We start from the raw sequence: 26,392 nt of genomic DNA on the forward strand, positions 1-26,392 counted from the left end.
TTTCAAGGGGATGGCAGTCGTTTCTGATATTAGGCACACAGAGGCTGTATAGAGGACTTCTTAATGGATTTTACTTTGATTAATGATGTCACCAATGGTGCCCACCTGAAGCATGAATTATGTACATTGCCATTAATAGAAACTTGAGCTCTTATTAGTGAATTATTTGCCTTTTAAAGAGTTTTTTTTGGAAAACTAGATTAATATTGTTAAGTATGCAAGAAGTTTCAGAGATTGAGCACTCTTTTATACATGGAACCTCATGTTAACATTTAAACTTTCAGTATTCAGCTATTTAGATGCTGAATGTCTTACCAAGGGATCACATCTTGTCAACTAGTACTGTAATATTCTTCCCTTGTTTTCCTTCCATTCGAGGCAATAGGGAAGCAGAATGCAGGGAAATAGGGACTAAAAGTTAATTAGCGACACGAAATCAAGGGAAAAAATAGTTATCTACCTAAAATAAGAGGCTCAAATACAAATAAGTGACTTTGAGGGCTTCAGGGAAGTAATATATTTTCTTTTAAACTATATTAATATCATGACAAGCTCTGGGAGGAAATGTAAGTCACTGCTATATCCCCAGCAACTGGAATAGTGCCTGACACATATTGGATATTTAATAAATGTTTGTTTTCATTTAATGAATATTATGTGCCTGCCTGTGAAATGCTATTAATACATAATTTCATTGTATCCTCACAAAGAAAATATATTGTTATCTACATTTTACAGATTAGAAAATTGAGGCTTTAAGAAGTTAAGTAATTTTCACAAAGTTATAAAAAAATAAGTAGCAGAGTGGGCACTCAAATCTAGGTAATCTGTCTCCCGCGTCTGGGCTCTTATATGTCTCTATTTTATAGGTAGTATAATAGGCACACACCTTCGCTGTGGCCTTTAAACATCACAGTACTAGAATGTAGTAGAGCTAGGGTTCAAATCGAATTTTGATTGATTATAAAGTTGTTATTTTTAATCACTATAGTAACTGTTGAACCAAATCCATGGCTGATCGTTCTTTTTCTTTTTTTTTTTTTTAGTATTGTGGTAAAAAAAAAATAGCATAAAATTTCCTATCACAATAATGATTTGTAAGTTACAGTTTAGTAAGTTAAGTGTATGCACATTATTATGCAACTGATCTCTTGGCCTTTTTCATCTTGCAAAACTGACTCTCCTCTACTCTCCCTTTGACCACCAACTCTCCTCTCCTTTCCCTCCCCTCCCCCGTTCCTGTTAACTCCCATTCTACTTTCTGTTTTGATGAGTCTAACTACCTTAGATACTTCCTATAGGTGGAATCACACAGGATTTGTCTTTTGTGACTGGCTTACTTCACTTAGCATAGTGTCCTTCAAGGTTCATTCATGTTATAGCATGTGACAGGATTTTCTTATTTTTTTAAGGTTGATTAATACTCTTATTTTACATAGATACCACATTTTTAAAAATCCATTCATCTATAGACTGACATTTGAGTTGCTTCTACCTCTTGGCTATTGTAAATAATCCCACTATAAATATGGGTATGCAAGTATTTCTCTGAGATCCTGTTTTGAATTCTTTTGGATATATATCCACACCGGGCTGATCATTTTGAAGGTCTTACAGCTATTTCAAACATTTCTAGTTTTCAAACTTATTTTATTAAAAATTTGTGTTCATTTCTTTGGTGCTATTGCTGTAGACTTTAAGTATTAACAGCCAAATACTCTAACACACAGCTATTCTAAAACAACACACAAATCTGATTGTTCATTATTTATTTTCGAGGATAAAAGAGTTACCCAAAATTTAGTTTGAAGTTTTGTTTGTCTGCTTAGCTACTTAGTGATAAATTCAATGAGAAATTCTGGTGACAGCAGGCATCTGTTTCTACTCTAAACCCTAGTTTTGCCATTCTGATTCTGTTACAATAGTATCAGAAACCTGAACTTACAAGGAATTCCTTAGTAGTTTTCCTTGTCTTTACTGCTTGTGGAAATTTAAAGAAAATTGAAAGCTGGGTTCAAGAGCTCTTACAAGGAGTGGGGCAAGACTTGTAAATGCTAGAACAATAGGGGTATAGAAAGCCATTGGAGTTGAATAGCCATTTGGAAGAAAAAGGAAATGGCCATGTTAAGCTGTCCAGCATCACAGATTCTCCTCTCATTTGTTCTTTCCTCTTCCTAAAGTATTAACGCTCAGAGGCTTTAGATACCACTATATTATATACCATTTTCTATCAATTATTGATCATGGCTATAATGTGGAGAATGGATTGGAGACATATCATTCACTAAGGTAGAATACCAAGGTGGGAACAAAGAATAAAGGATTTTAGAATAGTGTGAAAATTTTGGATTTGAAACACTTTTGAAAGCTTTAAGTAGAGATACAAATAGGCATTTGTATGAGCTCAGAGAAGACAGGGCAAAATAAGTCTTTTACGTATTTATTTATTGGTCCAGTGAACAAAATTTTTAGCACCTATATACTAGGTAGTCTACCATATTTTAAAAATATTCTTTGTTTTAATTTTTAATTTTCATAGGTATATGATAGGCAAATATATGAGGTACACGAGATATATTGATACAGGCAAACAATGTGTAATGACAACAGGGTAAGTGGAGCGTCCATCACCTCAAGCATTTATCATTTCTTTGTGTTATGAATGTTCCAGTTATACTCTTTATTTTAAAATGTACAGCAAATTATTGTTGACTTAACTCACCATATTGTTTTATCAAATACTGGATCTTATTCATTCTATCTAGCTATATCTTTGTACCCATTAACCATTCCCACTAACCCCCGCCCCCCAACACCTTAACATTTTTCCTGATCTGTAAGGTGTCCTATGAGAAGTCTGCTGCCAGATGTATTGGAGCTTCTGTGTATGTGATATGTTTCTTTTCTATTGCAGCTTTTAGGATGTGTTCTTTATCCTTGACCTTTGGGAGTTTGATTATTAAACTCCTTGAGGTAGTCTTCTGTGGGTTAAATCTGCTTGGTTTTCTATAATCCTCTTGTACTTGGATATTGATCTTTCTCTAGGTTTGGAAAGTTCTCAGATATTATCCCTTTGAATAAGCTTTCTACCCCGTCTCTCTCTGACCTCTTTAAGTCCAATAATTCTTAGATTTTCCCTTTTAACGCTACTTTCTACATCCTGCAGATTTGCTTCATTTTTTTCTTTTATCTCCTCTGACTGTATATTTTCAAATAGCCTGTCTTCAAGCTCACTAATGCTTTCTTCTGCTTTATTAATTGTTCTACTAAAATACTCTGATGCTTTCTTCAGTATGTCTATTGCATTTTTCAACTCCAGAATTTCTGTTTGACTCTTTTTCATTATTTCAAACTCTTTGTTAAATTTTTCTGATAGAATTCTGAATTCCTTCTCTGTGTTTATCTTGAATTTCTTTGAGTTTCCTCAAAACAGCTATTTTGAATTCTCTGTTTGAACGGTCATATCTCTCTCTCTCCAGCGTTTGCCTCTGCTGCCTTATTTAGTTTGTTTGGTGAGGTCATGTTTTCTTGAATGGTCTTGATGATTGTGATTGTTCATTACTGTCTGGGCATTGAATCGTTAGGTATTTTTTGTAGTATTTGCTGTCTGGGCTTGTTTGGATCCATCCTTCTTGGGGAGGCTTTCCAAGTATTCAAAGATAATGGAGTGTTGTGATCTAAATCTTTAGTTATTGCACCTGTATCTGAATTAGGGGGCACCTCAAACCCAGTAATTCTGTTAACTCTTGAAGACTCATAGAGGTACTACCGTGCTGATCTCGGGTAAGATTCAGGAGAATTCCCAGGATTATCGGGCAGACCCTCTTGATCTCTTCTCTTACTTTCCCCTAGAAAAATGGGGTTTCTCTTTCTCTCTCTGTGTGCTCAGCCTCTTGGGCTGGGAGAGGGGTGACACAAGCACCCCTGTGGTCACCACCACTGGCACTGTGCTTGGTCACAACTAAAGCCATCAGAGCACTGGATTATACCCAAGCGCCATAGTGACCACTGCCTGGCTATCACCAATGTTCACTGAAGGCCAAAGGGCTCTCCAGTCAGCAGGTGGCTAATCTAGCCAGGCTTATGTCCTTCCTTTTAGGGTGATGATAAGGTTGGACTGTGTTCCTACCCAAATCTCATCTAGAATTGTAGGTCCCATAATCCCCACGTGTCATGGGAGGGACCAGGTGGAGACAACTGAATCATGGGGACAGTTTCCCCTATCGTGTTCTCATGATAATGAGTTAATTCTCATGAGATCAGATGGTTTTATAAGGGGCTTCTCCCTTCACCGGGCACTCATTCTCTCCCGTCCTGCCCTGTGAAGAGTTGCCTTCCACCATGATTGTAAGTTTCCTGAGGCCTTCCCAGCCATGTGAAACGGCAAGTCAGTTAAACCTCTTTGATTTATAATTTATCCGATCTCTGGCAGTTCTTTATAGCAACATGAGAATGGACTAATACAGGTGATGAACTCCACCCCAGCCCAGAGCAGGTTCAGACACGCCATCTCGGAGCCAGGACCTGGAGTCGAGAACCTTAGGAATCTGCTTGGTGTTCTATTCAATGGCTGAGCTTACACTTCAGCCCCTACACAAAGTCTTTCCCACTCTTCCCTTTCCTTTCTCTCCTCATAGATACCACCATCCCAGGCCCATGTCAAGTACTGCCCGGCTATTGTCAGTGTTTACTCAAGGTCCAAGGGCTGATCAGTCAGCTTGTGTGAATACTACCAGGCCTTCAGGGCAAGGAGCTCCCCTCTAGCTAAGTACAGACTTATAAATGCCATCCATGGGCCAAGGCTTGGAATCATGCACCCCAGGAGGCTGCTTGGTGCTCTTCCCCACTGTGGCCAATCTGGTCCCCATGTTGCAAGACAAAGTCTCCTTTTCTCTTCCATCTGCTTTTCTCAAGCAAGAGTGTCTTCTCATATTCAAAACAGCTGTGAATGTGTTGGGTTACAACTGAAGCTGTCACAGCACTGGGCAATACCCAAGGCCTGTGACAAGTATTGCCTGGCTAACACTGCTGATTATTCAGAGCTCAAGGGCTCTTTAGTCAGTAGTTAATGAATCCTGCCAGGACTCAGTCCTTTCCTTCCAGAAAGCAGGTTCTGTTCTGGCCCAGGGTGTGTCTAGAAATGTTTGGGAGCTAGGGCCTGGAACGGAGGCCTCAGGTCTCTGCCTGGTGCTCATTCTGCTGAGGCTGAGCTGATATCCAAGTCACAAGACAAAGTTCTCTTTACTCTCCCTTCTCTTCTCTAGTGGAAGGAAGGAGTATCACCCAGACTTGGAAGCTGTGCTGTCTGGGGTTGAGGGAAGGGTGATACAAGCACTCTGTTGACTGCCTCAGCTGCTATCTCACTAGGTCGCATGCAACCAGTGTGCATGGGCTCTGAGCCCAGCACAGCATTGGGACCTGCCCAGGAATTCCAGTACTTGTGGCCTAGACTGCCTTTTGATTTTACTTAGGATCCCAGAGCACTTAAGCCCATGGTGGTGGAGCTTGCCAGAACTCAGATTCCAAGTGCTGGGATGGAAATTTGCCTCCAACTAGGGTCATTCTAAATGCTCCCTCCATGGTCACCAGCTGAGTTCTGCCTCGTGTTGCTTTCTACTATTACAGGGCAGCACTATGTTCCACTGCAAATTCGCATAATCATTACGCTGTCTTCCCACCAAGCCCACAGATTCTCCACACCATGTGGCCAGTGCCAGGAGATGGGAGAGTGGTGGCATTGGCAATTCAAGACTGTCTTTTCTACCCTCCTCAATGCCTCTTTCCTTGCTATGATGTTAAAACTGAGTACTGTGGGTCAGGTGCGGTAGCTCATGCCTGTAATCCTAGCACTTTGGGAGGCCGAGGCGGGCGGATCACTTGAGGTCAGGAGTTCAAGACCAGCGTGGCCAACTTTGTGAAACCCCGTGTCTACTAAAAATCCAAAAATTAGCTGGGTGTGATGGCACTCGCCTGTAATCCCAGCTACTAGGGAGGCTGAAGCATGAGAATTGCATGAGCCTGGGAAACAGAGGTTGCAGAGAGCCAAGATCATGCCACTGCACTCCAGCCTGGGCAATAGTGCAAGACTCTGTCTCAAAAAAACAAAACAAAACAAAAAACTAAGTACTGTGATCACTCACCTGATTTTTTATTCTTATGAAGGTGCTTTCTTGTGTGGATAGTTGTTCAATTTGGTGTTCCTATAGGGTGGACAATGCTGGAGGGTTCTATTTGGTCATCTTGCTCCACCTCCTCCCCCTCTACCATACTCTAGTAATGCTTATCCAAATAAGGATTTCCCCAGACTTGTCCATGTCAATATCTGAAAGTTTAGATTTGAAAATGTAAAATGTCAGTAGTATGACTGTGCTGTGACCTGAATGGGTTTTACTTGTGAAGTTTTATAGACGGATTAGCGAAAGTCAAATTGTTAAGTGTTGCAGATTGAAGGCACATATAGAATATCGATGATAAGGTGTTAAGCAGTATTTTTGGAAAGTTTGACATTTAATGAACTGAAAATATCTGGTGTATATATTCAGCATCAAGAAAATGTGTTTTAAGATAGGGAAGATTAAGTAAAGAGAAGGCTGGTTTTTGGAGTAACGATATGATAGAAGATGATGGAGAAACAGATACTTCAGGGAGCAATTCTAGAAGGAGGTGAGAAGTGATAGGTAATCTTAGGACTGATTGTTTTGAAATTAGAAGAGTGCCCAACTTGGATGTTCTTTTTTTATTATTTTATTTTTTATTTTATTTTATTTTATTTTTTTGAGATGGAGTCTTGCTCTGTCGCCCAGACTGGATTGCAGTGGTGCGATCTCGGCTCACTGTAAGCTCTACCTCCCAGGTTCACACCATTCTCCTGCGTCAGCCTCCCGAGTAGCTGGGACTACAGGCGCCCACCACCATGCCCAGCTAATTTTTTTTGTATTTTTAGTAGAGACGGTGTTTCACCGTGTTAGCCAGGATGGTCTCGATCTCCTGACCTCGTGATCCGCCTGCCTCGGCCTCCCAAAGTGCTGGGATTACAGGCTTGAGCCACCGCGCCCGACCCGGATGTTCTTTAAATATAAATTTCTATTATTACATAAATGGTTTGGTGAGTAAAATCTCAAATGTAAGTAGAACAACCTGTTTTTGTTAGTGTTTTCTTATTTTGTAGTAATAAAATCTTTCTAATATACATAAAATTTGAATTAAAGATACGATGGGCACATATTTAGCCACCAGGTACACTCAACAACTTTGAACTTTATATTTTGCCAAATTTCTTTTTATGTATCAGTCGTCTGTCTAGCATCTATCCAACAATCCTTTCATCCTTCCATCCATCTTCCTATTGTTCTGAATCATTTGAAATTAAGTTATAAACACAACAGCAGTATAACCCTAAATACTTAAGCATGTACCTCCTAAAAATTAGGCCGTTATCTTACATAATAATATATCATTATTCAGAAGAATTAAAAATAATATCCTAATATTCAGTGACTATCTAGTTCATATTCCAATTTCCTTAATTGCCACCCTCTATTTTATAGCTGACTTATTTGGAATCAGGATCCAACTACAATTCATGTATTGTAATTGTCTTTATAGTTCCTTTGCAGGAACATGAATGGAGCTGGAGGTCATTATCCTTAGCAAACTAACACAGGAACAGAAAATCAAATACCACATGTTCTTACTTGTAAGTGAGAGCTAAATGGTAAGAACGCATGTACACAAAGGGGAACAACAGACACTGGGGCCTACTTGAGGGTGGAGGGTGGGAGGTGGGAGAGGATTAAAAAAAATAACTATTGGGTACTAAGCTTAGTACCCAGGTGACTAAATGATCTATACAAAAACCCCCCATGACACGAGTTTACCTATATAACAAACCTGCACATGTACCCCGAACCTAAAATAATTTTTTTTTTTTTTTTGAGACGGAGTTTTGCTCTTGTCACCCAGGCTGGAGTGTGATGATGCCATCTCGGATCACTGCAACCTCTGCCTCCAGGGTTCAAGTGATTCTCCTACCTCAGCCTCCTGAGTAGCTGGGATTACAGGCAACCTGACACCATGCCCGGCTAATTTTTGTATTTTTGGTAGAGACAGGGCTTCACCGCATTGGCCAGGCTGGTCTCGAACTCCTGACCTCAGGGGATCCACCCGCCTCGGCCGCCCAAAGTGCTGCAATTACAGGCGTGAGCCACTGCGCCTGGCCTAAATTAAATTTAAAAAATAAATAAAATTATCAATTTCACTTATTTTTTTCAGATATATTTGCAATGACTATGATTCTTCCATTGGTCAGAAATCATGGCAGGAAACATGTATTTAACCTGGGCATTCTGAGAACAGTTAAATAAAAAGACAATGTACAAAATGTGGACAAGGCTTAAGGAAATCAAAGAGAAATAGTATAGAATCCTGCGCTTTTAACCCAGGGGTGGCATCACCAACCCAGGGAAGGGGCAAAGAGAAGGAGTAATTACTAGAACACAGAGAGGATGGTTTCATAGTGAGGACCAACTGGCAGGAGCTGTGGTTTTGGAGAGGAATGCAGCCAATCCAAAATAGCCCAGTAGGAGAACCTTTGGGGTAGTAGGGATAATTGCTCCAATCTGATTTCCTTACTAACATTCTCTAATCTTTCATTTGGCCAAACCCAAATGGAAACCATAGGATAAGGCGGCTTGAAACTTTTATGGGGCAGCTCTCCTAGGGCACAGGGCAGGGAAAACAAGACAGGGAGAGACTAGTGGAAGATGCCCATCCCAATTTTTAAAATGTAGTCTTTTAGTGGTTATTTCAATCATGTCATTTGTTATTGTGTGTATGTTATGCTTTCTTTTCTTGATTAGGTTACCTAGTGATTGTCCTGTTTTGCCATTTTTGTTTTTTTTTGAAAAAAAAAAACCTTATTTATTCCACTACCTTTGTTTTCAACCTTATTACATTTTGCTTTTATATTTATTATTTCCTTTCTACTTTTTTGGTTTACTTTTTGTTCTTTTTCTCACCTTCCTGCTTGGATGATTAATTAATTTTTATTAATTCTTTTAGTCCTTTTTTTTTCAGTAATTAAGGCCATGAATTTTTCTGTGTGCAAATTATATCCTGAGACCATTTCTGTTATTTTGTCCTTTTCAAATCTCTTCCTTTGGACTGCCTGGGTTTATAATTTTATAACTGCAGACATTAGAAATTGTAAATAAGCCTTTTAAGAGACACTAAAAATCAGAAATACTTTGTTATACATCAACAAATAATTAAAGAATGAGTACAGGCCAGTGGCTCATGCCTGTAATCCCACCACTTTGGGAGGCTAAGGTAGGGTGGATCACCTGAGGTCAAGAGTTCGAGACCAGCCTGGCCAACATGGTGAAACTCCGTCTCTACTAAAAACACAAAAATTAGCCAGGTGTGGTGGTGGGGGGCTGTTATCTTAGGTACTCAGGAGTCCAAGGCAGGAGAATCGCTTGAACCCAAGACGCGGAGGTTGCAGTGAGCCGAGATTGCACCACTGCACTCCAGCCTGGACAACAGAACTAGATGCTGTCTCAAAAAAAAAAAAAAAAAAAAAGTAAACAATGGTCCTACAGTTATGAGAATTGGTGCTGGTGGGTTGTGGTACAATTAGCAGTGACAGTATTATAGATAGAATAAAAAGGTGCTATGGCTCAGGTAATCTTGGTAAAAGTAACAACAAAATGCTCAGGAAGCTGCATTAGATGCCTGTGGCTCCAGTGACATCATGATACTATATGAAAGTATAGCAAGAAAAATTGTTATTCAAAATGTGATAGGAAAAGAAATGCTGTATTTCTTAATTCTTTATAAAATACGTGATTTTCCTTGTACTTATGCATAACCATATTAATAAATCAAGTATTAAAACTAGACACATGAATATATCAAGTCTATCTCCAAAAAGGTTTTCATATATTCAAGTTGGAAGAAATGTATTTTTTTTGGTGTGTACATGGGGGGTGGTTCTCTTAACTGGGAAAAGAAGATAGCAGCCTTAATTTGGGGTGCCCTTAAGAACATGACTTTAAATGTGAGTTATGTCTCTTACAAACTGTTTTCTTTGGGAAAGTTATTTAGCTTCCTAAACTATGGATGGTTACTGTCATTGATAAGTTGGGAATATTGGTAATTTCTGTCCTATAAGAATGTTGTTAGAATTAGAAGTAGTTTTACATATAAAGTACGTACACTGTTTGACACATAGAAATTAATTAGTGTATTAATTAGAGGTTAATTAGCATATGATGATTATTGTGTGTTTGTTTCTGCTTTCACTCTTTCCCATACTGGGGATCCATGGATCCCAGGAGCAGAACTTACTCTATTTTAATCTCCCAGCACAGTGCTGAGCACAGAGTAGTTGCTCCGTAAGTATTTTTTGAGTCATTTATTTACTCCATGATGGTAAAGGACAGTGTAAAGCACAAATTTAGGGATGGGGAAGTGAGGAAGGAAGAACAGTAAATGATATCACAAGAATTAAAATGGAAATGCAAACTAATCAATTTTAGGGCAACCCATTAGACTACAACTAATAGAGGAGTTAATGGAGGCAGCATAATGGAGTTAATGGAGGCAGAAAGAACAAATGCTTTGGAGTTAAACCTGCATTTTAATTCGATTTTCTTCACTTTCAAGCTATGTGTCCTTGAGGACGTTATTTGACAACACTGAGCTTCCATTTAAATGTCTATTATAAAATTTAAAGATAAAAAATATTAAAATGGCTGGTAATTAAAATGTCTAGTGCATGCTATTGTTCTGAGGATTAATTGAGATATTGTGTGTCTGTGTCTCTGTGTCTGAGTAGTACTTAGGGTAATACGTGGCATGTTGTAAGCATCTGATAGGTGTTTCTGCAACAAACTTTGCTTGAACTTAAATACAGTTTAGGTCCTAGTTTTAGTTAAGCTCAGTTGACAAGTGGTTCTGTGACAGTGAGCTAAGAGAGGTCCTTTAGTAATTTTTTGTAAAGTTCATTGTATGACTTTTATTCTATTTTCTATATTTTCATGTAATCTACAAGGCGACATCCATTTTTGATGAGAAAGATTTTATTCTTTCATAATTCAAATCCTCAAAAGAAAAGAGAATGTAAACCATAATGTACTTCCTGTGAGTTCCATTGGAAAGAAGAGAAAGCTAATATTTTTGCTGTTAACACTAATACATGGAAAGTTGTGATCCTTCAGACCAAAAAATGATGCTGTTGGGCCATAGAGTTGCTTGGCAGTAGACATGTGCATTTGTTCAGCATTCCTTGAGCCAAACACACTTTCTCATTTATTATACTTTTCATTTAAAACATTTTGGCTTATCTTTTTGAGCTATATTAGATATATAAATAGGCTTACTAAATAAATATTTTCCCCAAATTCCTTTACTACTCTTTGGGAAAAATAGCTCTGTTGCTCTTTTAATGTGGCAGAGTTGCCCCCACCAAAAGATGATAAACCGCTGTGTTAATAGTCTGAGCAACCATTTGTCATCTCTGAAGTAATTATGCTGAGAAACAGCTGACAGAATGCACCATTTTTTGTAATGGCATCAACATTTTGTTACAAAGCAAGCAAACTCTTCACAACCAAGCCCAACTAATGGGTATGTGTCAACGAAAGAGAATGTTTCGGGAGCAGAATCTCAGGTGAATTTTTCCCTACCCTAGATGTTCTTTTACCTCCCCTAGACATTTTTTTTTTTTACACTGATGAATGAGAAGCTGCCATTGTGCTCTATAATTATTGTCTGAAGAGTTATTTACTGACTGTTGAATACACTTCCAAATATTGATTGTCTTGAAGGGATACAGTGAGTGTTCACAAAACACTCTTCTACTTTATTAAGCTTTAGAAGTTTAAGAAATGGTGAAACAAGTTTCAGACTCAGTCAAGCAAAGAACACGGAGAAGACCAAGATGTCTGGTGTTTAAAGCTTCCTGGAAACATGTGTAACTCCTGAGGAATCAATATGTGCTTATTGAATGAAATCATAAATCTTCATAATTTCATGTACTGATGGAGGAAAGGAATAAAATAATGAGCAAGTACAAAGTGAAAAATTAAGTGGTAATTCATGCTGAATCGCAATATACAATATTTATCAAGAAAACAAAATATACTTGCAAAGTTCACTGCAATATAATTTAGGGTGGTAGTATTTAGAGTTTCATAAGTTAATAAAAAACTTAGTATTACTTATTTGAAAATAACTTCGAGAAATGGGGGCTATAAAATATGTTTTTGGCTATGACTCTACATATTCTTTAGTTTCTCAAGCTAAATGGGAATATATATATATACACACATATAGATAGCCTAGGTAAATTATGGCTGTATATATATACAATGATATACATATCAGATTGCCATTACCTTTACAATTAAATATTGAAATTTCATATAATTTGATATTGGCTGGCATATAAGATCATAGTAATCAAATCTCTAACGCTACTCCAGGATTATAGATTAATAGATTGTTCTCTTATTTTTTTTCAAAGTTTCATTTAAATTTTCTCTCCATAGGTTTGGCACTGCTGGATTTTATCAGTACACTGTTCTCACTAAAAATTATTGTCACTAAAAATTATTGAATCAATGGTATAATTTTCAATCTAGACATTTATAATGCTTTTTTTAACCCTACAAGTGGGCTTTTTAATATAACCAATCTATTCATAACTGTCTACTCACAGCTAATCCAAAAAATTCATTTAGGTTTTTCTGCTCCTTAACAGGCCATTTATAACACCACATTGGAGACTCCTAGGATATGGCACATACTTCATACTTCATACACATACTTCATAGCCTCGGAGAGAATGGTGAATGGATGGAAAAAATGAGTTAGCATATTCAACAGGGCAACTTAAGACAGGGAGTCTCTGAAAACTGTGAGACAGTGGAGTTTCAAATCAAGCCTGACATCTAAGTTACTTAGCAAAATATTCAGGTATTAGCTTTTCTGAAAAATTGTTCAGACTCCTATAATGGATGTAACCTAAGGTAGAGTGATAGGCAAAGATAACAGGGTGAGGACTGTGAGGTGGTGGTTTCTAGAAGGCCTTGGCCCATCTGTGTTCTCTTCATACTTTGCGCAGGCGTGGCCCTCTTCAAAAGGCTTTGGTTCAGTGATTGTAGTAAGAAATAACATGAAGTGGCCACAGGAAGAGTGGCTTATACTGTGGCTCATCCTGTGCTCTGAATCAGTAGCTCATCCTGAGCTCTGGATCAGCACCATCACCTTATGTGAACCCACATGGCCAAGGGCTATGTTTATCATCAAGCACCCTCTTTAGTGACAGATCTTCTAAACACTAGATCCCATGATAACTTAAATCATAGATAAAAGCTGCCATCGAAGATTAGTGTGTGTAAAAACTTTGATATAAATCAGATGCATTAAACCAATAAACCAATGCATTCCTGTCAGATATGAGGAAAGCCAGGCTCAGGGAAATTAAATTAAAAGGTCACACAGTCGTATACTGAGGAATGCAAACTTAAATCCTTATCCTGTAACTCCTGGTCTTGGGTTTCTTCATGTACACATCATTCTGTTGATTCTCTGGAAAGAATATTAACCAATTCTGTGTACCAGTTCATCCACAGCTTCTTTAATGCTGTTATTACTCCTATTAACTCTGCTACTAATTTTAGGTAATACTTTTAAGTACTCACTATATGTCAGGCCCTATTAGAAGTTATTTACGTATGTTAGCAAATTTAATCCTCACAAAAACTTCAGGATAGATGTTATAATCCCCATTTCATAGGTGAGGACATTGAAATTCAAAGGGGTTACCTAACTTGCTCAAAGTTATAGTGCTAGTAATTGTTTTAATAAGTAAATCTTGTAAACATTTAGATATGCACTCTGATTAAAATCATGACAAATGGAATTGTAATAGATTTTGTGATCTGTCTTGGTTTCTCTCTCTTTCTTGCACGCACACACATGCACACACACATACACATACACATACACATACACATATACTGACACACAGTCAGTGATGCATGTTCAAAATGTGACTGACACTGTTTAAGACTTTATTCTTGAAGGACTTGTGCAGTAAATTTCTCTGGTGAGCAGGACCGTGTGATTTGTACAGTGGTTCCAAGAATATTCTTTTAACCCTGCATTATTGTTTCTCTTCTCACTATCTCTCTTTCTTCTTTTTGTTCTCCTCTTAACTACCTCTGTTATTCTCTGCCATCTCCATTCTTCTCTTCTCACATCATTTCTTCTCTCTTCTTTTCTTACAAGTTTTCTCATCAGAATGTTTATGCCTCTTCCTTCTAAATATTTCCTTTATAATCATCTGGCTCATTTTTTTTTCTATGAGTTAACTTTCTTAATTTTTTTTCTTACTGGAGAAATAACTAAAATGCTGAATCACTCTTTCAAATAACTTGCTGGGGTTTTTTCTTTTGAATGTTGACATTAATTACAGTAGTCAGTGCCCTGTCTTTACTCGTAACAAATGCAGCCAAAAGCCTTTAATTCTTATCTGCTCAAAACCATGTCTTCTGAAGATGAGTGAATTTGTTCACAATGCTGAAAAGCAGATGTGATTTTTTGCTTTTCCTATGCTGGTTTTTTTTTGTGTGTGTTTACTCTGTTTCAGCATTTTGATGTGCTGTAGCTTTCATACATAGCAGTGCTTAAGGAAACCAAAACACATTCACCATGAAAAGGATGGAAATGAAAAACTCTTCAAATAATGCTTTCAAAGGAATTGTGACAAGGAAAGAAATCACTCAGAGGAAGATAACTCTTATTATATTAATAATAACTTACAAATATTTTGATAGATTTGAAGGTTGGATTGGGGAGATATTAAGACTGTTCTAATAATGTGAAATAGAGAAAATGAGAATGGTTTTGAATTAATTACCATATAATAGTTTCTCTAAGAAAAATAATGCATAAATGTTTGTAAAAAGGTACAAGAAGTGAGAAATTCATCAGCTCGTGTTCTTTCACATTTGCTTTCCTAAAACTGAAGTATTAAGAAATAAAGAAGAGGTGAGACTGTTCTTCAAATGAATACTGTCAGTCACTTTAAAAGTTTAAAAAATTGGATGAAAATTACTCAAAGAATGATGATAAAGAGCAGAGGAAGGGACAATTTGTCTTAACGATGCTTATAGGGAGAGATACCATGGCAATTAGTAGAGGCTAAAATGGTCTGACCTTTTGGAATAGGGGTGATGAAGGTTAGATACCCAGAGCTATATTAGGGGGAATCAGTCAACAGATGTTTCTAGCATCATTTGGCAAATGTAAAGTTCAAATTGTTACTTAGAGCTGAGGTAGGCTGCACGATAACAGAGAACAGAAGTATTAGAAGTAGCTACTGGCCGCCCTCATCTGGAATAAATTTGCATAGGCTTCTGCAAGTGTTTGTGAATTAACAGCCATTATACTAGTAAACAGAGATGCTAAGGAGAACTAGCAACTAATGGGATTGCTGGTGGTGTGAGAGGAGGAGAAAAGGAAGATTCTGTGTTTCCTGTTTGTCCAGAAGAGAGTTTTAGGACAGTGAATCTGTTAATAGCATGATATTTAAGACTTTGTTTTTAAAGGTTGTTCATATTTTAGGGACAACTTGTTAGTTAAATTAGAATTTTTTTTTTCTTTTTTTTTGAGACAGAGTCTCACTCTGCCACCCAGGCTGGAGTGCAGTGGCACAATCTCGGCTCACTACAACCTTCGCCTCCCAAGTTCAAGCGATTCTCCTGTCTCAGCCTCCCGAGTAGCTGGGATTACAGGTGCACACGACCCTGCCCGGCTAATATATATATATTTATTTATTTATTTATTTTGAGACAGAGTCTCACTCTGTTGCCCAGGCTGGAGTGCAGTGGCATGATCTTGGCTCACTGCAAGCTCCACCTCCTAGGTTCACACCATTCTCCTGCCTCAGGCCCCCGCCACCACGCCTGGCTACTTTTTTGTATTTTTTAGTAGCGACGGGGTTTCACCGTGTTAGCCAGGATGGCCTCAATCTCCTGACCTTGTGATCCGCCCGCCTCGGCCTCCCAAAGTGCTGGGATTGCAAGTGTGAACCCCCACGCCCGGCCTTTTCTTTTCTTTTTAGTAGAGATGGGGTTTCACCATCTTGGCCAGGCTGGTCTTGAACTCCTGACCTTGTTATCTATCTGCTTTGGCCTCCCAAAGTGCTGGGATTACAGGCATGAGCCACCGTGCCCGACCTAAATTAGAATTTTTAAAACTATTTTGGAGAGATAGGGAGACCTTTATTATAAAGATAACATTGAGTAACAAATTGTACAAAAAATAATTTATGTGTTTATTCAGATTTGGTTTAGAAGGAAAGAAGGGTCATCAGACATCTTTACTAATTGTTCAGAATATCTAAATTTATAAATTGGAAATACAGAGATTTTGTATCAGTAAATGTCTCACATTATTATCCCATAAATACCAGTCAGTGAATCTGAAACTTTCTTCAAAGTACGCAGGTGGCAGGTATAATATTTATTTTACCCAGGAAGGACGAAAATAACTGCCCTGAAATCATTTCTTGAATCAGTGGAACAATTGGGGTTATTGTAACCCAAAGCTGTGTGTAAGCTCTCACACTTCTTTGCAATGTTATTTCTCAGGTGTGTTGTATCTACCAGTTTTAGAGGCTTTTGCCAAATTCAAATGTTCAAAGAGGTGTGGCACAACTGGGTTGAATCCCATTTAACATTACTTAAAATCAAGGGATTCACTGCTTCCATAGAAGGACTGCAATAAGAAAAATGTACATTTATAAAAGCTTGAGATAAGCTGATTGAATTAAATAAAAACCTACTAGATGATTCTTTCCAAGGCTGGAGAGTCATGCTTTAGAGAAGATAGAGTATGTTGATACAGAAAATTAATATTTGATAACAATGACACTGAAAACTAATGGAGAAAATATGGATTGGGTAGTAAATTACATTACTAAAATTTATTTTATATAAGACATTATATATAGGCATATGTTCATGCTCACCAGCTTGTATATATTAAACATGCAGTTTTTCCCTATATCAGTATCATACCTCAATAAAGCTGTTAAAAACTATAAATAGTCACCACATGTAATTTATATAATCGATTATATATATAGGTATATGTAATTAATGTGGGTTAAGGTCTAAATATGAGAGGTAAAACCATAAAATTAATAGAAGAAAAGTAGAGCAGTATTTTGGAGACCTAGGAATGGGAAGAACTTCTTCAATAAAACTAACATACAAACGTGATTTGGAGAGCACACTGTTAATAGCCATTCTGAAAAAACGTCTGATAACACTTAATGAAATTAAGTGCATGCATATCCTATGAGCTTGCATTTCTATTTGGGGTATATAGCTCAGATGATTCTCATAGAGGTCTATTAAGAAAATATTTACATGGAAATTTGCCACAGGGTTGTTGTCAGTAACAAAAAGTTAGAGACAACTAGATACCAACCTCAGAGGGAAGTGATAAACAAAATGTGGTTGATAGATACCTTGGATTGCTATGGAGTAGTTGGAAAGAACAGACTAGATATGTCTACATAGTTATGAATAGCTGTTAAAAACAATAGTGCTGAGTTAAGACAATAAGAAAACAAACTGAAATGGACGCTTATAACACAGTACACATTGTTAAGGTAAAAAATTCAGCCGAATTCAATTTAAAGGAGTTTAATTGAGCAATGAATGGGCAGGCCCCAGAATCATAGTAGATTCAGGGAGGCTGTAGTGCAGACACGTAGTGGAAGAAGATTTATAGACAAAAAAAGAGAAGTGAGGCACGGAAATCAGAAGTGAGGTACAGAAACAACTGGATTGGTTACAGTTCAGTGTTTGTCTCATTTGAACACACTTTCAACACTTGACAGTGTATGAGAAGTTAATGTATGGCTGTTGGAATTGGCCAAGACCCAGTCACTGTTACAGGTGCACACTCTCAAGTTAGGTTTTCAATCTTGTCTACCTATTAAGTCAGGTTGTAGTTCATCCACAAGGACTCAAATATAGTAGTACTTCTATAGTTCTATGCAAATATAGGAGTCCTTCTTAGACCATATTTAGTTTGTTTTAACAATTCCCCCTTTTTGGTCATTTTCTCAATTTTGAGAGATTGGCCAAAACTTTAGTCATTGATGTCATTGTTACCATCCTATATGTATTTATTTGGTCTTGAAACCCCTTGGGGAACAGTAGAACAGTGAGTTTTGTAAGGGTAGGAAGAAGGACTGAGTAGAGGGTAGTTCCTTATGTTGAAACATTCTGTTTACAGGAGAAAAACAAAACTTGGTCTGTTTTAGGATCTATATGTTTCTTTAAAGTCTTAGTTTGATTATGTTACATTTAGTATAAGTGACTCCATTTTGGTTTAGTTTAGTTTGTTGGGGTCTGGTGTATGAGCTCAGTCCAAAATAATGGCCTTCCATAATTTTGTCTAAAAAGGTGCTTCCTTTTTGGCCAAGTTTTCATTTAGGTGAGAGTGTGACTAAAACTTAGGGCCTTAGTGTCACTCTTAGTTACCATCATTTTGGGTTTTTGGCCTCAGTACGTCATTCATAGGTTATGATGTCCTCATGGTTGTATTTATTTTTTTTCGGTTTTTGTCATTCCAGTTGAAGAGAGACCATTTGACATTCTAGAGATGGCTGTGTTTAAAACCTTTAAAACCTTTGATTTTTTAAAAAATGTAAATGAAAATGTAAATTTAAATGTAAATGTTTGTTTAAATGTAAACATTTAAAACCTTTGAGAGAATGTGGTGTACCAGGGAGACTATTATTATGACTGTCAGGAGGATAATACCAAGTGTTTGGAGTATGTTCTTCACTCAGGGTCCTCAAAAACCAAACCACCTAAAATCAAATAGATCAAGGAATGAGTTACATGAGGAGTCTTTTCACTTAACTAAGTGGTCTTTTCATTAATCACCTATAACTGAATTTTTATAATCTACATTTGATGTATTTTTCCATAGGCCACAAGGGTCAGTAGTTGTACAGATACTTTTCTGTTTAGTCAATTCTATTATTTAACATAACTTTTACAAGAGAACTTAAAGTCTGATGTGTAACTATAGCCTTTACAGTAGATCTGTTATAGAGCGTATTACCTTAACTTAGCCAATGATTTTTCTTACCTAAGTTTGTAAAAGAAAAATGAAACAAAGGGGGAGAACACAAAAATCCCCTCGAATTTTTAAAAGCCAAATTTTACAACCCCTGCAATATTACCATTTACTACCAGTTGCTTTCTGACCGAGTCAGATGTAAGAGGCCTCTAACTGGATCCAAGTCAGCTAATTACCAGATAAAATCCATTCCTGGACCCAGCGCAGTTTCTGTCATGACTTCCAAACCCAGTTTCTATTGGAAGTTTGCTCAAAGAAACTTGTAGAATTCAAAACACCAATCCGTGGAGCTCCAAAATCCAAGAGAGAACTTACCCATGATCTCCAACTGCTCTTGAGAGATCAATGGACACAAGTGGGTTCTGCAGGTACCTTGTTTGTTCACTCAGTACTCCTGGGGTTCGTTAGAGGGTCTACTTTGGACCCCGCTTCTGACACCGTCTGTTAAAAAATTTAGCCGAGTTAAATTTAAAGGAGTTTAATTGAGCAATGAATGATTTGTGAATCAGGCAGCCCTAAGAATCACAGGAGATTCAGAGAGACTCCAGTGCAGCCATGTGGTAGAGGAAGATTTATAGACTAAAAAGGGAAGTTACCTACAGAAATCGGAAGTGAGGTACAGAAACAACTGGACTGGTTACAGTTCAGCATTTGCCTTATTTGAACAAAGTTTGAACACTCGACAGTATATGAGTGGTTGACGTATGTCTAGTGGGATTGGCCAAGGCCTGGCCACTGTTACAGATGCACACTCCCAAGTTAGGTTCTCAATCTTGTCTACCTATTAAGTTAGGTTTCGGTTCGTCCACAAGGACTCAAATAGAGAAGTATGGAGTCCTTCTCAGGTCATATTTAGTTTGCTTTAACAACATAAATAACAGGATGAATATCTAACATATTAGAAAGGTAGTCAATAGCAGGACATAAAAATATTGAATGAGGATAAAAGAGAATAAATACATAAGAGACTGGCCTTCCAGGAATGAATGATGATGATGTTCTATGAATTATGAAGGATGATTCATCAAAACCCTGCACACAAAAAACAAAACAGAGCAAAACAAACAACCTAATAATTAATGACTTATAAATGCAGATAAACTAGGTATTATTTGGACAAGAAGAGATGTATTTATTCTTACTTGAGCTAAAGCAGATGGCATGATGAAGAGGAACAACCCAGTAGACTGGGGAAAAAAAACAAAAGGGGCATCATAAAAAAATTTGGGCTTCTGTCTTGCATTCTGGCAAAACTAAGCTTTAAAAAGTATTTAAAGTCTCTGGGCCTGTTTCCTGATCTGTACATGGGCATGATAATAATGTACCTCACACATGTTATAATATTGGTTTATGCATTTAGAGGGTCAGAAAATATTATTGCAAATATTCACAATCCATAAATGGGTTTTTAAACGGTGGCTTCAGTTATTTCATGTACACTACTAGCTTGTAAATCTGTCCAGCCACAACTGTCATTTGCTCTCTGGAATCATATCAGACAGTCCTCAATTTACGATAGCTCAACTTAAGATTTTTTGGTATTAGGGTGGTGTGAAAATCACACACATTCAGTAGAAAGTGTGCTATACTCTCTCAAGATGCTGAGCAGTGGTACTGAACCACAGCTCCTACTCAGCTATGTGATCATGAGGGTAAACGACTGATACTCTACAGTGTACTGTGTTCCCAGATGATTTTGCTTAATTATAGGCTAATGAAAGTGCTCTGGGCACCTCAAAGGTAGGCTAGGCTATGATGTTCAGTAGGTTAGGTGTATTAAATGCATTTTCCACTTAGATATTTTCAACTTACAATTGGGTTGATCAGAATGCAACCCTATCGTAAGCTGAGGAGCATCTGTATTTACCATTTAGCTTGATATCTCTGTTTAGATATCCAACAGATACCTGAAACTCAGAATGCCCAAACTGAATCATTATTCTCAGCCCTTCCTATTAAAAATAGGAAAAATTCTTCCTATTTTTCCTTCAGTGAATGGTATTACTATCCACATACTTCCTATGACAGACTCCAAAATCTCACCACGTTTCCCCCTGATTTACCCTCTTCCAAATAATAATGAAGTCCAATTAATTATAACTTCTTAATTGCATTTCATCATCCTCAAAACATATATCTTAATTCTGGCACCACTATCAATGGTTTAAATTACCTCTAGAAACTTCTCAAATTGACCTCCTTCATGAAAGCCTTTCCAGGCCTTTTTGGAGTGATTTAGATGATCTTTCTATATGCAAGTGGCATCACTTCACTCCCCTGCTCAAAATTCTTCCATGACTCTCTATTCTCCAATGCATAATGTCTGATATCCATAGTTTATCATGACCTTACTGTCCTTCAACTTTCATGAGTGTCTTTCAAACAGCAGATCATAGCACTTTAGTGGATCATGTCCTTTATGTTAGTGAGCGTTTACCAATATTTTTAAATAAATTACAATAAGAATAGAAAATAGAGTGCATTGCCTGTAAGTGGCTAAGTATTATGCCATTGAATTTTGATTCACACATCCACTCATATGCATGTATACATACATAAACACATATACATACATAAACGTATTAAGTGTAGTTGTAGAGTTTATTTCTTATCCTGACACCCAGAAGCCTCTGTCTTACTGCCATTTCTGTGTGCCAACCAACTCAAATGGACTGCTTGCAGCTCCCTCAATACAACATGGCTTTTCTTTCCTTAAGGGATTTCTATTTCTATTTCTGTTCTATTTCTATTTCCATTCCTGTAATGCCTTTTCTCTGCTTGACCTGCATAACTCTTACTCTTTCTTTATTGATTTAGCTTCAGAGTTATCTGTTCTGGGAGGTTATTTTTGATCCTCAGCCCTCAAAGCAAGAGATAATATCATTTTTATGTAACCCTATAATACTCAGTTTTTGTATCCATTTGCCCTCCATTACCCTATATTGTAATTTCCTGTTGAGGGGTTATCTTTTCATTAAGCTGATAACCCCTCGAAGACAGGAATGTGTGTTACTATCATCATTTTGATTTTCTCTTCACTAAAGTTGATGGATCAGGCAAGATAATCTCCAAAATCCTTCCCAGCTTTAAATTTGTACTAATATAATTCTTAGATTTGATATTTTGGAGGACATTTATGATAAATTGCATAGGTATTGATAGATCCAACTTGGCCATCAGTATTACTATCCTATTTAAGATTTGGCTGTTTAGACATCCTTTTGTCTGTTACTGACTGAATCTCATACAGTTGTGGTATGGGATGATTTTCCTAATTGTTCCTAATATCTAAAATGGAAGAAAAAAACACTTAGCTTCTAGAATTGGATGGATTCCTTCTAGGCTCTTTCTGTGGATCTATAAACATGCCAATAAAATGTAAAAACTCACTCTGCCATATGTCTCCACATATCTAGTTGTCTGGCATAATGAAGACATCACATCTCATTGCCATTTCTGTTTTAATCCAGATGTTCAGTATTTTATATGCATATACTTAGCAGTGCCCTTGTACCAAGGATATTTTAAATGATAAATGATATATTTCTCAACATCCAGTCATCCAAATACCTAATAAACTACCCTTCTCCTAGTATTTTCAATAAACTGAAGTTACCATGTTTCTCTAAGGGAATTTTACAACTATGGAATTAATGACTGTGCCAGAACCACCAATTTTATTAAGGCCAAGAGCAAAAGGGGAAAAAAGGCTTTAGAAAACAATCTACTTACCTAATGAAAACAAATCAATGGTAAGATATAAAGGACATTGTTATAAATGCCCTAGCTCTACTGACTAACCATCCCATTTTTCTTTTTAGAAGGAAACAAATTTCCAAGAAAATCTTTTCAAGCAAACAATGTAGTTTTTTTAAGATTTTGCTAATGCATTTTAAATTCTAAACTTCTATTACCAGATACCATTAGAAATCCATTCACTTTTATAATTCTAGTTTTAAAATGCCTTTATAGTTCAGTTATCACTTTATGTCTTAGATTCATTCAAAGAAGTGTAGGAGCTTTGAATTAGATTTCTTATCCTCTCTTGTCATCTTGCTTCCTGAAGCTGCCATCCTCTATCCAGTCCTTTCTCCGGATCATACCCTCTCTTCCTTCCTGCCATAAGCGCCGTCTCTTATCTTCTGTCTTCTCTGAGGTTAAAGCCGTTATCCCTTTCCTCTGAATAAGCCAGGAGACAACTAAAAACATACTTTTTTCATTTTGCCTTAATCTCCATTCACTCAATGATTGACTCAATAAATGTTTATTGAGTACCTGCCATGTGTTGGGCTGTGTTCTAGGCCCTTAGGCTCAGAGAAACAGATGAAAATGCCTGCTCTTGGCCGTGTGCGGTAGCTCATGCCTGTAATCCCACGACTTTGGGAGGCCGAGGCAGGCGGATCACCTGAGGTCAGGAGTTTGAGACCAGCCTGGCCAACATGGTGAAACCCTGTCCCTACTAAAAATACAAAAATTAGCCGGGCGTGGTAGTGTGCACTTATAATCCCAGCCACTCGGGAGGTTGAGACAAGAGAATCGCTTGAACCCGAGAGGCAGAGGTTGCAGTGAGCATAGATCGTGCCACTGCACTCCAGTCTGGGTGACAGAGCGAGGCTCCATCTCAAATGAATGAATGAATGAATGAATGAATGAATGAATGCCTGCACTTACGAAGTTTACATTCCAGTGGACTGTGCCTGCCTTTATATAATCTAAATGGTCTATTAGTGGACATTTTAAAATATAAGTGCCCTCTACCTATGAGATAAATTCAGAAAGTATTTCACTCAGGAAGAACAGATTTAGTGAAATCTTCAAAAGCCATATTAGTTAAAGTTGAGTGATGCAATATTAAGATACAGGGAGGCAGATTAAGGATTAAGAACTCTTCTTTGTATTCCCATGACCATGATTTTAAATATTTTAATATTATATTACTAATGAGTATTATTTATCTGAACAGTTTTGTAAAAAAACTTAGACAGGTAGAACATATTTACAGTTAGAAGATCTGGATTCCAGCTTCAGCATTCCCTGTTCATAATTGGACAATTCTCTGAAAGCCAACTCTTTCATTACGCTTTTGAAAACTGGATTTCTCTCTCCTTATTAACCAAGTGATGAAATTCTTAGAATGTAAAATAATTGGGACATATAGAAAGAATTTCTGTTCACTTTAATCATCATTCGTGCTACATTTCTGAGAGCTTGATAGGTCACTTTGACTTCCTTTTAAAGCAGTTCAAAGATGGGAATTTTCTTTTTTTAACATAAAACTTTATTTTGGCCCAGTGTGGTGGCTCTTGCCTGTAATCCCAGCACTTTGGGAGGCCAAGGCGGGCGGATCACCTGAGGTCAGGAGTTCGAGACTAGCCTGGGCAAAAGTGTGAAACCCTGTCTGTACTAAAAAAAAAAAAAAATTAGCCAGGTGTGGTGCCCGTAACCCCAACTACTCAGGAGGCTGAGGCAGGAGACTCGCTTGAACCCTGGAGGTGGAGGTTGCAGTGAGCTGAGATTGTGCCATTGCATTCCAGCCTGGGCAATGAGAGCGAAACGCCATCTCAAAACAAACAACCCCTCCCAACCACTTTGTTCTAATATTAGCATTGATAGTTGTTTCCTCTACTGACTTGAAATCTACCTTCCTAAAATAGTAACTTATTGGTTAAGGTTTTCCCTTAAAGTATTCCACATGCCAGCTTATCCTGGTTTTCCTGAGGCTCTTCTTACTCAAGGTGGACATTTTCCATCCTCCTCTTTCTTTTCCTAGCATAGTTTCTAGATCTCCCTCAATTTGGTCAACTTCCTTTTTAGACTTTCTATAGTTCAACATTCTGGTAAACCATGGAATGTGGAGCTATACCTGTCATCGTAGATGTGGTCTAATATAACTCTTACCACCAAATTTTCAACACTTTGTGTGTATATGTGTCCTACATGTGTGCTATATTTTCATAAATGTTTTCCTTTTAAGCCCCAGCACACTGATCTTGTGGTGAGCGATGCATACACATACCACATAGAAATATTAGGTTATGTTTGATTGCAGTGTCAAAAAGCAAAGCCAATGTTAGGGTTAAATCCACAAGGTCTATGGTGACTTTATTTTCATTTTTGCCACAGAAATTCTCCGTGCCAACTACCTTGTTCAGCATTTACCAATCACGGCAAGTGTTGACAAGGAAATCTACACTTCCGTCTCCAGTAAAAGATAGGAAAACAAAGTGTTTCATTTGTACTTAAGGGGTGAGGAGGATAAAAAAATGTATCCTTTAAGGGTAGTCTAAAATTCAAAACAATGGAGCTTTACTCTTTAGTTATTTTAAATGTTTCTCACTATGTTAACCTTATGTTCCAAAGTTAAAGCCAGGTTTTGAAGACCAAATCAGAAGAATCCTGACAGACCAGTCAGTGGCTGAGGAGTTAATTATAAAAAGAAATTCTCCTTAAAGAAGACATGCGTCATATAATAGACATCGCTAATGTGTGCTTTTAATGGTCATCAAAATGACAAAGCCAAGAAAAATGAAACTTAAAAAGTTACAAACTATCACTGTTAAAAAGCATCGGTTTTAGGCAACAAAATAAAAACTGTAACTTTGAGGAAGAATTAGCTGTTCATTCATGAATATACTATATTAATCTGCAATTGAGCAAGCCATCACTCTGAATTATATCACTGAACTGGTGTAGTCTGGTGTGGGAAGATGTCTGTTTTTAGTCATTTTATTATTGGATTTTGTCAAAATATCAAATACATTTATGAAGACAGAGCTGTAACAGGGTTCTTTGGGATAAAATGCTTATAAACTGATAGCTAGTACTGAACTAGACCTCTATGTATATCTATGAGAAGGTGTTTATGTGGAGGAAAGATTCTTTTTGTTGTTGAAAGAGAAGAGAGGCTTTTCTTTTTTGACACCTAAAAGTAGCAGTTGGTATAGAAATGGTGAACGAGGGCAATGGAGGGGATAGGACACTGGCACTTCTGTCACTTGCTTAGAGAGTTTTTGTTTTTTGTTTTTTGTTTTTGTTTTTGTTTTTTTTTAGTTTTGATGTTGTTATAGCAATATAGAAACTAATAATTTTTAAAAATTGAATTCATTCAAATTGTCACCAAAAATCATCAGTGTTAGTATTTTCAGAGACATCTTTTATACAAGCATAGAGTTAGAAAAACAGGTAGGGAGATAGAAATAATTATAGAAAAACTGGG

At 37.3% G+C, this 26,392-nt stretch overlaps 1 long non-coding RNA gene across 3 annotated transcripts in view; it reads right to left on the bottom strand.

Moving 5' to 3' along the window:
- Positions 1–26,392, bottom strand: part of LOC123570889 (uncharacterized) — a 251,642-nt gene that overhangs the window by 1,474 nt on the left and 223,776 nt on the right. Inside the window, exons 3-4 of one of the 3 annotated variants that reach the window (XR_012430262.1) lie at positions 19,492–19,617; positions 18,627–18,901 (exon numbers count right to left, since the gene is read on the bottom strand). The exons of 1 other annotated variant lie outside the window; for it this stretch is intronic. This is a non-coding gene — a long non-coding RNA (uncharacterized lncRNA). Of the gene's footprint in view, positions 1–18,626; positions 18,902–19,491; positions 19,618–26,392 lie in introns of those variants that run through there. One more of the 3 variants, XR_006695105.2, reaches the window with a different exon arrangement.

This window comes from Macaca fascicularis, chromosome X, assembly GCF_037993035.2.
Source record: "Macaca fascicularis isolate 582-1 chromosome X, T2T-MFA8v1.1".
Classification (NCBI taxonomy): domain Eukaryota; kingdom Metazoa; phylum Chordata; class Mammalia; order Primates; family Cercopithecidae; genus Macaca; species Macaca fascicularis.